We start from the raw sequence: 12270 nt of genomic DNA, 5'->3' as shown, positions 1-12270 counted from the left end.
CCCCTCCCCTCCCCACCCACGCCACCACTCCTCATACATTTCTAAAGCGCCGCCAGATTAATGTTGAGACTTGGCAGCTGTTCATCGGTCAGCCTTATGCTGCATTTTTCACTCCTTTTAGATGGCGGTAGTTATCGGCATCTCTTGTAATGTAAAGGACAGTTTTCTCATAGATTCCGCACCCACCCGATTAACTCGAGATGAGCTCAGTTGTCACCATCTATTCAACCGTCACGCGCATAGCTGTTGCTTTTGTTAGTTCAACCTTCTTTGTTTAGGCTGATCCTGGGACCAGGAGAGGGATGCGGCTGTTACTCAGCTGGTCTGTACTCTCATGGAACAAGTTGCGGTCGCAGAAAACACCAATAGCGTTTAACTTTTCCCTTTGCTTCATTATTTCCTTGAGTTACGGCTCGCCGCGACGCTGGCAGATGCCCGGAACCATATACACGTGATATGGGTTAGATAAGGTGGGAAATAAATTATGTGAAAGAGCGTCCATCATGAAACCCTGCAATACCCCTTAAACCCATAAGCAAGATGACTGTCGCCAGTTACCTCGCCTGTTTTTCCTTAATTGTATAGCACTTTTCGTGCAAAATTGGAAACCGGAAACAAAAATCGTAAGGAGTTGAGAAATTAAGCGATCTACTAAAGGAGAGAGCCAATGCAACAGCCAAACTGCAAGCAAAAGCGAATAATAAAAATGTTAACCGTTGTTTATGAGAATATTTATGGATCAACATCTTTTTATTTAAAAAGGAAGTAGAGAAAACGCCGCCGGAAGTGGAGAATAATTACTTGCTTTGAAAGACGCTTCTACAGTTATCGGTCGAACCGCCTCACGTAGCCACTTCTCTGTTGTGCTTATGTGGGTGTTTTTCTAACCTTTCTCGGTGAGCGCAGTACGTCTAGAATCGCAGAGTCCTGCGCTCTACGCGGTTGTATGGGACTGGCGGCCGCACAGCGTTACGCAATTCGCGGAACTGTCAAAACTGATGCACAAGGCGAAAATAACTGATATTCGAAACTATGACATGTGAAAGACTGAAGAAGCCGTAAAAAATGAACGCAGCCTGATATCAGTAAAAAAGAAACCTGGCATAGGACAAACCATGATGTATGCACTAAAATATAAGAGGGATAATATCATAAGCAATCTCGAAGATACAGTAAAAGCAGCGGAAAAATTCTAAGCTGACCTGTATACAGTACCCAGAGGAGTCACGATACCTTACTTAGAAACAGTAATGGACGGGATACAGAAACTCTCCTATAAGTAGCGATGAGGTCAGAAGGGCGCTGGAAGACATGAAACGATGAAGAGCGGGAGGAGAAGGTGGAATAACAGTCGATTCAATCAAAGATGGAGGAGACATAATGCTTGGAAAACTGGCGGCTCTTTATACGAAGTGTATATCGACTGCAAGGGTCCCAGAAAACTGGAAGAATGCAGACATTATACTAATCCACAAAAAAGGAGACGTTAAAGAATTGAAAAATCATAGGACGATTAGCTTGCTCCCAGTATTATATAAGATATTTACCAAAATAATCTCCAATAGAATAAGGGCAACACTGGATTTTGTCAACCAAGGGAACAGGCTGGCTTCAGGTTGGATCACCTTACAATGGATCTCATCCATGTCATCAATCAGGTTATCGTGAAATCTGCAGAGTACAATAAGCCTCTCTATGTGGCTTATATAGATTACGAAAATGCATTTGATTCAGTAGAGATACCAGCAGTCTAGACGCACTACGTAATCAAGGACTACAGAACGCTTACGTAAAAAGCCCCTTCGCGTAAGAATATATACAGAGATTCTACAGCTACCTTAATTCTACACAAGAAAAGCAGGGAGATACCTATAGGGAAATGGGTCACACAGGGAGACACAATTTCTCCAAAGCTATTCACTGCGTGCTTAGAAGAATTAAAGCTATTAAACTGGGAAGGCTTAGGAGTAAAGATCGACGGCAAATATGTCAGCAACCTTCGGTTTGCCGATGACATTGTTCTATTCAACAATAATGCAGACGAGTTACAACAAATGATTGGAGACCTCAACAGAGAGAGTGTAAGAGTGGGGTTGAATATTAATATGCAGAAGATGACAATAATGATAAATAGCCGGGCAAAGGAACAAGAGATCAGGATCGCCAGTCGGCCACTAGGGACTGTGAAGGAGTACGTTTACCTAGGTCAATTAATCACAGGGAACCCTGATCATGAGAAGGAAATTCACAGGAGAATAAAAATAGGTTGGATCGCATACGGCAGACATTGCCAGCTCCTGACTGGAAGCTTACCATTATTATTGAAAAATAAGGTGTGCAATCAGTGCATTTCGCCAGTGCTGACATATGGGGCAGAGACTTCAGAATGAGTTAAGGACCGCGCAAAGAGCGATCGAACGAAAATTGCTAGGCATAACGTTAAGGGAGAGAAAGAGAGCGGTTTGGATCAGACAGCAAATGAGTATAAACGATATTCTAAATGAGATCAAGAGGAGCTGGGCAGGTCATGTAATGCGCCGGTTAGATAACCGTTGCACCATTAGGGTTACAGAATGGGTACCAAAACATGGGAAATGCACTCGAGGACGGCAGAAGACTAGGCGGAGCGATGAAATTAGGAAATTCGCGGGCGCTAGTTGGAATCGGTTGGCGCAGGACAGGGGTCAATGGAGATCGCAGGGAGAGGCCTTCGTCCTGCAGTGGACATAAAACAGGATGATGATGATGATGATGATGGTGGTGGAGGTGGTGGAGGTGGTGGGCCCTCCCCGAAAAAAAATCCTGGGTACGTGCCTGAGCGGAGCTATCCAACAAAAAAGGCCTGGTAGAGCTGTAGAAGAGATGATTTGGATGGCCCCCATGATTTTCCAGACATATGTCGAATGACTTTAGCGAAGCTGTCCAGCTTTCTTTCCTAATGCAGAAATGTGCTTGGACCAAGAGAGGTCACAGTCGATGGCGACTCCGAGAAACTTGTCGTGGGTTACCGAAACATGACATGACATGACAAGAACTTTATTTGAGTCCTGAGGGACTGAGACCTCGGGGAGCCAAACCGAAGGCTCCCGAAGATCAAGTCGGTGGCTCCGCCCACGATGGAACCGGGAGATCAAGTCCCGCGGCAATGTCGTGGGCCCTCTGGACAGCCTGGAGTTGAATGTTGAGATTGCTGCTCTTGAGAGAGTCCTGCCATTGTTCTTTCGTGATGGGTGGAGAGGCGTTAAGGGCTGGGCACAGCCAGAGCATGTGGTCAAAGGAGGATGAGTCATGACCACATTTGGGGCACGACTGTGAGTGTTCAGGATCTATCCTGTGAAGAGACCGAGGAGTGGGATATGTACGGGTTTGCAGGAGTCTTAGTGTGGTAGCCTGAGGTTTATTCAATTTGGGGTGAGGGGGTGGAAATGTCCTCCTGCCTAGTCGATAATGAGAAACAATTTCGTGGAATGTACTTAATGGATCTTTGTGGATGTTGACCTCGTTCCAAGCCTGGCTACCCGCGACAGCGCGGTGCGTGAAATCGCGCGCTCTCCGGTGGGCCTGCTCGTTAGGATTACATCCAAGCGGGTTAATTGAGCTGTCTAGATGGGCTGGGAACCACGAGATTTGGTATCCTCCTTCGGTACTCTCCCTAGTCCTTTGTAGTGCTTTGATCACAATACTGTACGCCTGTTCAGATATAAGGGCGGACGAGAACGATCTAACCGCGGTGCGCGAGTCCGAGAAGATGATAGCGGGAACTTTTGAGCTGTGAAAAGCCAGAGCGATCGCCGCTTCCTCCGCCACATGGGCAAACTTAGTATAAACAGAGGCTGCATTGACCAGGTTGCCCCCCACGTCTACCACCGTGACAGCGAACTTATCCCCACTGTCATATCTGGCAGCATCGACAAAGAGGGCATCTAGCTTCTGCTGATTAATCCTTTTAAGGATGGACTTGGCTCTCGCGAATCTTCTGCCTTGGTTATGCACTGGGTGGATGTTTCGCGGGACGGGGTCAACCATGATGTGAGCTCTGGTTTCCCGGGTCAAGCTAACTTTGGTCGCCGGTTCATGTCTGGGTTGGATTCCTGCTTCTTCTAAAATCTTAATCCCTGGCTTAGTGGATGAAAGTCTCATTATCTGAGCCGCTGTGTGAGCTTCTATTAGCTCATCGATGGTGTTATGGAGTCCTAGCTCCAGCAGCTTCTCAGTGCTTGTGGACTGCGGAAGGCCGAGCACGCGCTTGAGGCCGGTTCTGATTAGGGAGTCGAGCTTGGCCTTTTCCGCTTTACCCCAATTAAGGTACGGCGCGATGTAGGTGACATGACTCAGGAAGAATGCCTGATAAGCTCTGAGTAAATTATCCTCTCTAAGACCGCCTCTTCGATTTGAGACGCGGGCTACAAGTCTTAGGACATTACTAGCCTGTCCAGTGAGCCTGTTGAGGGCCGTCGAGTTACAGCCCTTGGCATCAATGAGGAGACCTAGTATCTTGACCGAGTCCTTCCTCGGTATAGGATGCCCATTTTTAGCTCGAATTTCTACCGGTAGAGTTTCCAGAGGCGCAAGATTTCTGACCCCCTGTCTGGACTGGCGGTATAACAGTAGCTCTGATTTAGCGGGGGAGAGTTCAAGGCCTGTGTTTGAAAGAAAATCTTCGGTAGCCTCCAACGCGCTTTGTAACGACTGTTCGAGCATGGCTAGCGATCCGCCCGGCGCCCAGATCGTAATATCGTCCGCATAAATGGCGTGACCCACGTTCGGAATTGCAGCGAGGCGAGTGGAGAGTTTGTGCATGGCTATATTAAATAAGAGTGGGGAGAGGACTGAGCCCTGCGGGGTGCCGCAGGTGCCTAGTTCGTAGGGTCCTCCCGTGACCATGCCTAGTCGAAGGTGTGCCTTGCGATCAGCGAGGAAGGATCTGGTGTAATCATGAAACCGCTGGCCCAGGTTGAGAGACGAAATCTCTGTCAGGATGTGTTTATGCGCGACCCTGTCGAAAGCCTTGGAGAGGTCCAGTGCGAGGATCCCTCTCACGTCGCGAGTAGGGTTATTAAAGATTGCTTTCTTAAGCAAAAGCATAGCGTCCTGCGTGGACAACGCCTGTCTAAAGCCGATTAGATTGTGTCTAAATAGCTCCTTGTTTTCAATATGTTCAGTGATCCTGTTATGTATCGCGTGCTCCGCAACCTTGGCGATGCATGATGTAAGGGAAATAGGCCGCAGATTATTTATATGTGGAGGTTTTCCTGGTTTGGGTATGAGTACCACTTTTGCGGTACGCCAGTCTATCGGGACCTGTCCACTTTTCCATACCTCATTTATTTTGGCGGTGACTATCTCGATTGCCCTATCGTCTAGGTTCCTAAGGAGTTTGTTCGTGATTCCATCTGGTCCCGGGGCTGATCTGCCATTTAGATTGAAGAGAACGTGTCTGATCTCTGACACGGTGAAAGGTTCGTCTAGATCAGGTGCCGACAATCCCATGTAGTTCAAACGCTCTACTGGGCGATCCGCGTCTTCGGCGAGGGGGAGATAAGTACGTGCTAAGTTGTTGGCTAATTCCCTGTCGGTGAGACCGATTGCGGTTTGCTTTTTAATGAGCCTATCCGTTGCAAGGCTAAGAGTGTCCTTAGATTGTTTATCGTTGAGGAGACTTTTAAGTAAGCTCCATTTGCTACCTCTTCGCATACGCCCGTCCGTTTCGGTACACGTCTCATCCCATTGCTGCCGGGCGAGCTGGGCCGAATAGGTTTCAATGTCCTTGTTAAGAAGCGCGATTTTCGATCTGAGTCTACGATTAAGCTTTTGGGTCTTCCATCTGGCTGAGAGGGCGTGTTTAGCCTCCAGAAGGTGAGCAAGGTATAATTTTTTTATCAATCATAACGGGGTAGCAGCCCATTGACTTCCGTGTAAATGGCATGGCTACACTCTTTTTCTATGGGAGCTCTAGTCCACAACTATTTAGGTATGTCGACGTTATTGACACTGCACGCTGTAGGTTCGCTAGTACTTCCTCGTTGTCCATATGCAGATGTTATTTGTGTACACTGAGACCTAGACTGCGCCTGCGAGGTTTTTTTTTTTTTGACAAGTCCAACGAGAACGACATTAAATAAAGTCGGGCTCAGCAAACCTCCTTGAGCCACCCAACGATATACGGGATGCTTGCTTCTATCACTGTGTAGAGTTGTCATAAATATCGTTCTCACTATTTACTGAATGTTTGAAAGCACTCAACCTGTAAGACTGGGAAATAATTCGACGTGGGGATCAACTGGGAACTATCTCAGTTGCCTCTGGTTTGCAGATGACAGATTCTAATCTGCAACACTGTAGTTACCTCACAAAGAGTGATTGAGGACATGAGCCGGCAAAGTGTAAGGCTGGGTTTGAAGATCCAAAATGACAAAATACGTTCATAGGCCTTGCAAGGCGACAAGCGTTTGCGGTTAGTAGTTAGTCAGTAAACAGAAGCTGTGCCAGAGTACGTAAAGTAGCAGCAGCCGACCCGGATCACGAGAAAGAAATTTCTAGGCACATAAATAATAGGCTGGAAAGCAAATACCAGACTCTCTCCAATTTATGAACATCACCCGACAAGAAACGCATACAATATTTGAATTTTACCTGTAGTAACCAGTGGAGCTTTCACATTGAGTATTACAAAAAAATGAGAACGCAACTATATGGCAACGGAAACGGATGGAACGGAAAGGCCGAACGTTATGCGTGAGGACAAAGACAATGTGAATGAGAATAAAAAACGCGGCTATAGCTGATATTCTAGTCGGGATATATAGAGGTGATAACCGGTGCGCTATTAGAGTTACAGAACGGGGTCGAAGGAGAGGGAGACACAGACGGGGACGGCAGATGTCATGAGTGGTGTGATCGACAATGAAATATGCAGGCACAGGAAAGAGTCAGCTCTACAAGTGCAAGTGGAGAACGCCGACAGCGGCCTTCAAAATGCAGTTGCCTTAAAATAGGCTGATTACTATCACAGACAGCCATACTGTAAGAAATATATCGTACCCTTTGAGGCGTGTCTTTTCCCTAAACCATAATTGTCATCCGCCTTGCGTGCATTTTCTATCCTTAACGCTGAACGCCCGGTTGTTCCAGGTGAAGGAAGGCATGAGGGTTATTTGCATACTTGACACGAAAGTAGCCAACGCAGAATTTTCAAGAAAGCAAACGCAAGCAAGACAAATGACGATTATTGTTTGGAAACAAGATACGCCCCAAACGATGTGCTCTTCTTTTAGTGTACACGTCCCAAGTCCTGCTCCCTGGTGTCTTTCCGTTTATTCAATAAGTTGCCGTATTGTAAAACTCTGCGTGTAATAATGCTCTGTCAAGTACTTACTATATCCTTATCAAATTACAATACGGACATTAGTGGTGTTGGATGATGTAAAAGAAAAATAAAAGTGCACAAAACAAGAGGTAAACCGCAAATCGGACAAAAACGCCAAGTAATCATGGACACCGAGGAAGATATGCATCGTGCCAATACTAGCGAAGTGCTCGCCAAAGCTGCGCATGCGGTGTCAGGTGAGCATCGCCACATCGTTCTGTCACTGAAATGCGCCCAACTTGCAGTTAATGGGCACAAGTAAGACGTTTCAAAATGCTGACGCTGCGGCCCGTTAACTACCTAACGTTAGCATCGCACCACCTTGTTGCCCATTCACTACAAGCACATGAATTTCCCAGCGCAGGAACACACACACACACGCACACACGCGCGCACACAAGTCAACGCCAGTGCAGCACGGGTTCAATACACATAATTCGAGGCAACAAACAGTGCAACGATCACCTCAAATTCTTTAAAGCATTTTTCCAACAGGAATGAAACCAAAGTTGTGCTTATGTTAGAAGAGTTGACTGTTTGGCTAGTTGGTCGTCCATATTTGAAGTAGTAGCTTAGCGCAAATAAAACCACAGACACAAGGAAGACAGACTGTCTGTCTTCCTTGTGTCTGTGGTTTTATTTGCACTAAGCTACTACTTCAAATATGTGCTTATGTTGACGGCAGGAAGGCAGCCTTGGCAGCTCATCGAGCAGGAAAAGGGTCGTCCCTCCCGTAAGCTATTGTTTTTTTCCCGACAGTTTAGCTGAGCAACATTAAGCTCCTACAGCGGCCACTGGACAAATATGCCCGGACAAGTCTTTGGGTAACTGGACGCAGATACGTAACCGGATGGTTCTCTCGATCAATGCCCTCCCTCGCGTGGAGATGCGATAATATCCGCGGAAAGAGGCGAGGGGCTCCGTAGTAGCAGACGACGCAGGGGGCGCCAGCGCTGATATTCGCTTTCGCTGACCATCGACAACAGGCTCCCACTCGCAGCTGCGCCAAACTGTTTCCTCCCCACGCGTAGAGCCACCAATGCATCTAGCTGCGCGCAAATGTGACCTCGTGTACACGGAATAACCCGTGTACCACGAAAACTGAGGCACGTGGGAAAGAAGACAAGAAATACTCGTGCAATTTATCTTGATAACTGGACGGGAAGCTGTCAGCAGTGGTAAAAAAGTGGAAACATTTAATAATCAGCACCCGTTCTACCCTACCAGTGTATAAAAGCCATGTAATGCGACACACCTTCGGTAGCAGACAAGCCGAGTTGTCAGTAAGGAATTATTTCGTCGCTTACATTATTGTTGTTGTTAAGTCCTGCCAAATCTGCTGGCCCTCTTTTGAGCAGCAGTGAAGGGGTTCAGATGGATCCGAGATAGGTGCCGCGAATATTAGAAACTTGTATACTCCCAAGAACTGCAAGAAGATCGCCTGCATACCGAAAAAAATTTTCTTTTTTTTCCTATTCTTTTTTTTTGGGGGGGGGGGAGTCGGGGAGGAAGGGGAGGGCAGGCAGTCGAGGCTCTACTGCTGTACGTCATATGGCTTATGCGACGAAAACAAGAAATAAGCGCAGCGTCAACTGCTGCGAATATAATGTTTCACCATCTTCTCAACAGGAGTGGAATGTTGGCCTTGTTGGTGATGCATAATTATATGCAAGACTAACGCCTCAGGTTGCTACCCCACATTTAATGAGCGCACCATACCGAGCAAGCGCTGGCATTGCCCGATTCATGAAATTATAGAAGCTGTAAAGATTGCGCAGTTCGGCGATTCCTGTGTGAGTACTACTCCTTTGATAGCTCCATCGACGAAAGAAATGTGTAATAGCATCCTCGGCACATGAGCCCCGGAGTCGCCTCAGAACCAGATGGGGGCACAACGCCCCTACAGACCGTGGAGGGGCAAACGTAAATAAATCCGAGGACAAAAAATGGCTGTGGCTTAACTAAGGTTAAGCCCAGGATGCGAAGCATACTAGCCTTTATTTGAGTTGTTGAAACACTGTTTAGCCTGGTGAACTGCTGTTGCTTGGCTATATTTGGTTCGGCTAGACGAAGAAACAACTCATGCAGGCGAGCGCACGAGCGGAGACCCGGCTATGTAGCTACGCGGCCGCAAGCGAGCGCAGGAGTTGAGCCTCCGCTTTTGCAGCTGTTATGACGTCATATGGTAGCTACGCGGCCGTGCGCGGCGCAGCAAGGAAGAGCGTGGTTGTGCGGCTAGTATGCTTCGCATAAAATGCATAGCGCCGGTGCTAAAGTCCCTAGCTGGTGCGCACTGTAAGCACCGTCACTGTAAGCGCCGTGGGCATAACCGAGCGAGCTGTCAGTTTGCTTCTGCAGGGCCTGCGCCGCGTTGAACTTGCCCGTAGAGATCATAATTGATGGCAGGAAATATTACGTTGCGATGGCGAAGTTACAACTTGACGAAATAATGGCAGGTAGGTCATTAACCGCCCAACGAAGGCGTATTCATGTTGTCATGTTTGTAAACGCCAATTAAACCATATACGTTTATGTAACACCTGCGACGGTGGGTTTCGCGTAATCATGCGGTTATTTTCATATCTCGCACTTTTTCTTTATAACGCGGAAAAGTAGCTACGCGAGACATAGCACACTGAAAGCAACTGAATCGCGTGTTTAAAACACAATTATTACTTTTCTATCAAATTTCGCGCCCTCACTTTAGTAATTAAACAGTTTCTTAATTGATGTAATCAAATCATCGATAGTTCAATTAGAGAACTCTTCCTGATGGGGTACGTCCCTGCTGAAAGAATAGCATTGGTTGCGGCCTTCTATATCCTAGATAATTTTTAAGAGCTTGGTTAACTTTAGCTGGGACACCCGTATACGCGGGAATTACAGTCGAATATATTCTGCCGTTAAGTGATGAAAAATATTTTTTATGACCTGCTCAAATTTCACGCTCGACGACGGCCATCTCCTCCCCAGTTAATGGAAAACGTATACATATCTCCCATTGATACTTTCCAGAAAGGAAGGAACCCGTAGGACGATCCCATGGAGGATACTCTCGGTCGTGCCAAACACCACGACCATGGCCCTTTCAGAAGTTATAGTTCTACCAAACCTTAACGACATCGAGCGGCTTATTGGATAGACGCTATTAAAGACATGTGTAGCAGAACACTCACCACAAGGACAGGACGTATTCTTCTGCAGTTTCTTCGGGAAATATTTCGTCCTCGTCCAGCTTGCCCTGCAGAGAATTAAGAGCTCTTGTACTTTGCTATAATGTTACAGCACACCTGCCTCTATACGCCATAGTGTTTTTCAAAATGAAATAAACAGCACGACCCCACAATAAACATGAATTCGGCACTATAAAAATTATAATTAATCAAGTCGCTGTCAATGAACAAACTGACGACTCCTCCAGCAAAATTGCTCATTTCTGGCGTTTCATTACCGCCTGTGCTGGTAGTCATCGGACAAACTAAAAAAAAAAAGGGGGCTCTTAAAAATTCAAGGCACGCTGGTTTCCTTGGTGTCGCCATACCAGTCGTTCTGCGTCGTCTGCAACATGCACGACTTCCAATGCATGCTGGGATTGCACAGCGGCGCTGCGCCGATTTTTTCAGGTGCGCCCTATTTGTTAAGGACAATATGGAAAATGAGCCGAGAGAAAGGCTTCGAGGTTGTCGAAGTAAACAGGGAAGTGAGAAGGTGTGGTGATGTTAAACGAGACGGGATCCACTTCAATTACAGGCTTGCACGAGAAGTGGGCTGGCAACTTGCTGGTCACACCGTTGCTCTCTTTGTGGGCCCGCGGTCGCTCAGGAGGCCAGAGTAGGCAGTAATAAAAAAGGTCCCATAAGGGAAGCTTAGTATAGCATCGCCTTCAATAACAGAAAAAGGAGGAAATCAAGATAGAGAGCTCGCCACGCAGTAGGCTACATAAACTTGCAGGGCGGCAGAAGAAAGTAAAAGTGGACAGAGATTGGGGAGCAGTGAAATAAAGAACAAATAAGGGTGTATGAGGTTACAGAAACGCACCATAGAGACTCGGAAGAGCCACCAGTGACTGAGAATTATGTTTGGGAAGGGTGCAACTGAACTAAGTCGGAAAGAAAGGAACGGGAAGGCGGAATGCTCATGCACCAGGGAGCCAAATGGAAAAGAGTTAAATAAAAATTTTAAGGGCATCTTTGGTTATCAGGTACAATGAGTTGGAAAAAAACTTGGCTGGGCGTTACGTGTTTGTGGACCGGCAATAATTGCACAGAGAAGAATAAAGAGTTAGTGGAATGCATAAGTACTGATATTAAGGGTTTCAGGAATGATGCTGAAATTATCCTATTAGCTGACAAGAATGCTCACATACAGGATTTAGATGGCTATACCGACAACAATGGGAAGTCCATGCTAGACCTTTATGAGCAACATAACCTGGTTATCGTGAATACAGGGCCGAAGTGTGAAGGGCAGATCACGCGGGAAGTGGGAAACCAGCAATCAACCGTTGCTTACTGTTTGATGACATAACAAAATTATGGGATTTTACGTGCCAAAACCACTTTCTGATTATGAGGTACGCCGTAGTGGAGGACTCCGGAAATTTCGACCACCTGGGGTTCTTTAACGTGCAGCTAAATCTAGGTACACGGGTGTTTTCGCATTTCGCCTCCATCGAAATGCGGCCGCCGTGGCCGGGATTCGATCCCGCGACCTCGTGCTCAGCAGCCTAACACCATAGCCACTGAGCAACCACAGCGGGTGTTTGATGACAGAAGGAATTCATGATAATTTGAGAGAAAAGGTCACTGATGAGGAAGGGTATAGCAGCATAGGGAGTGAACATAAACGCATCATTTTGAAAATGGGATATGTAGTTGGGAAAGAGAGCAAGGAGTGCAAAATGG

Source organism: Dermacentor albipictus, chromosome 1, assembly GCF_038994185.2.
Source record: "Dermacentor albipictus isolate Rhodes 1998 colony chromosome 1, USDA_Dalb.pri_finalv2, whole genome shotgun sequence".
In the NCBI taxonomy this organism is placed as follows: domain Eukaryota; kingdom Metazoa; phylum Arthropoda; class Arachnida; order Ixodida; family Ixodidae; genus Dermacentor; species Dermacentor albipictus.
Note: the sequence above shows the minus strand (reverse complement) of the source record.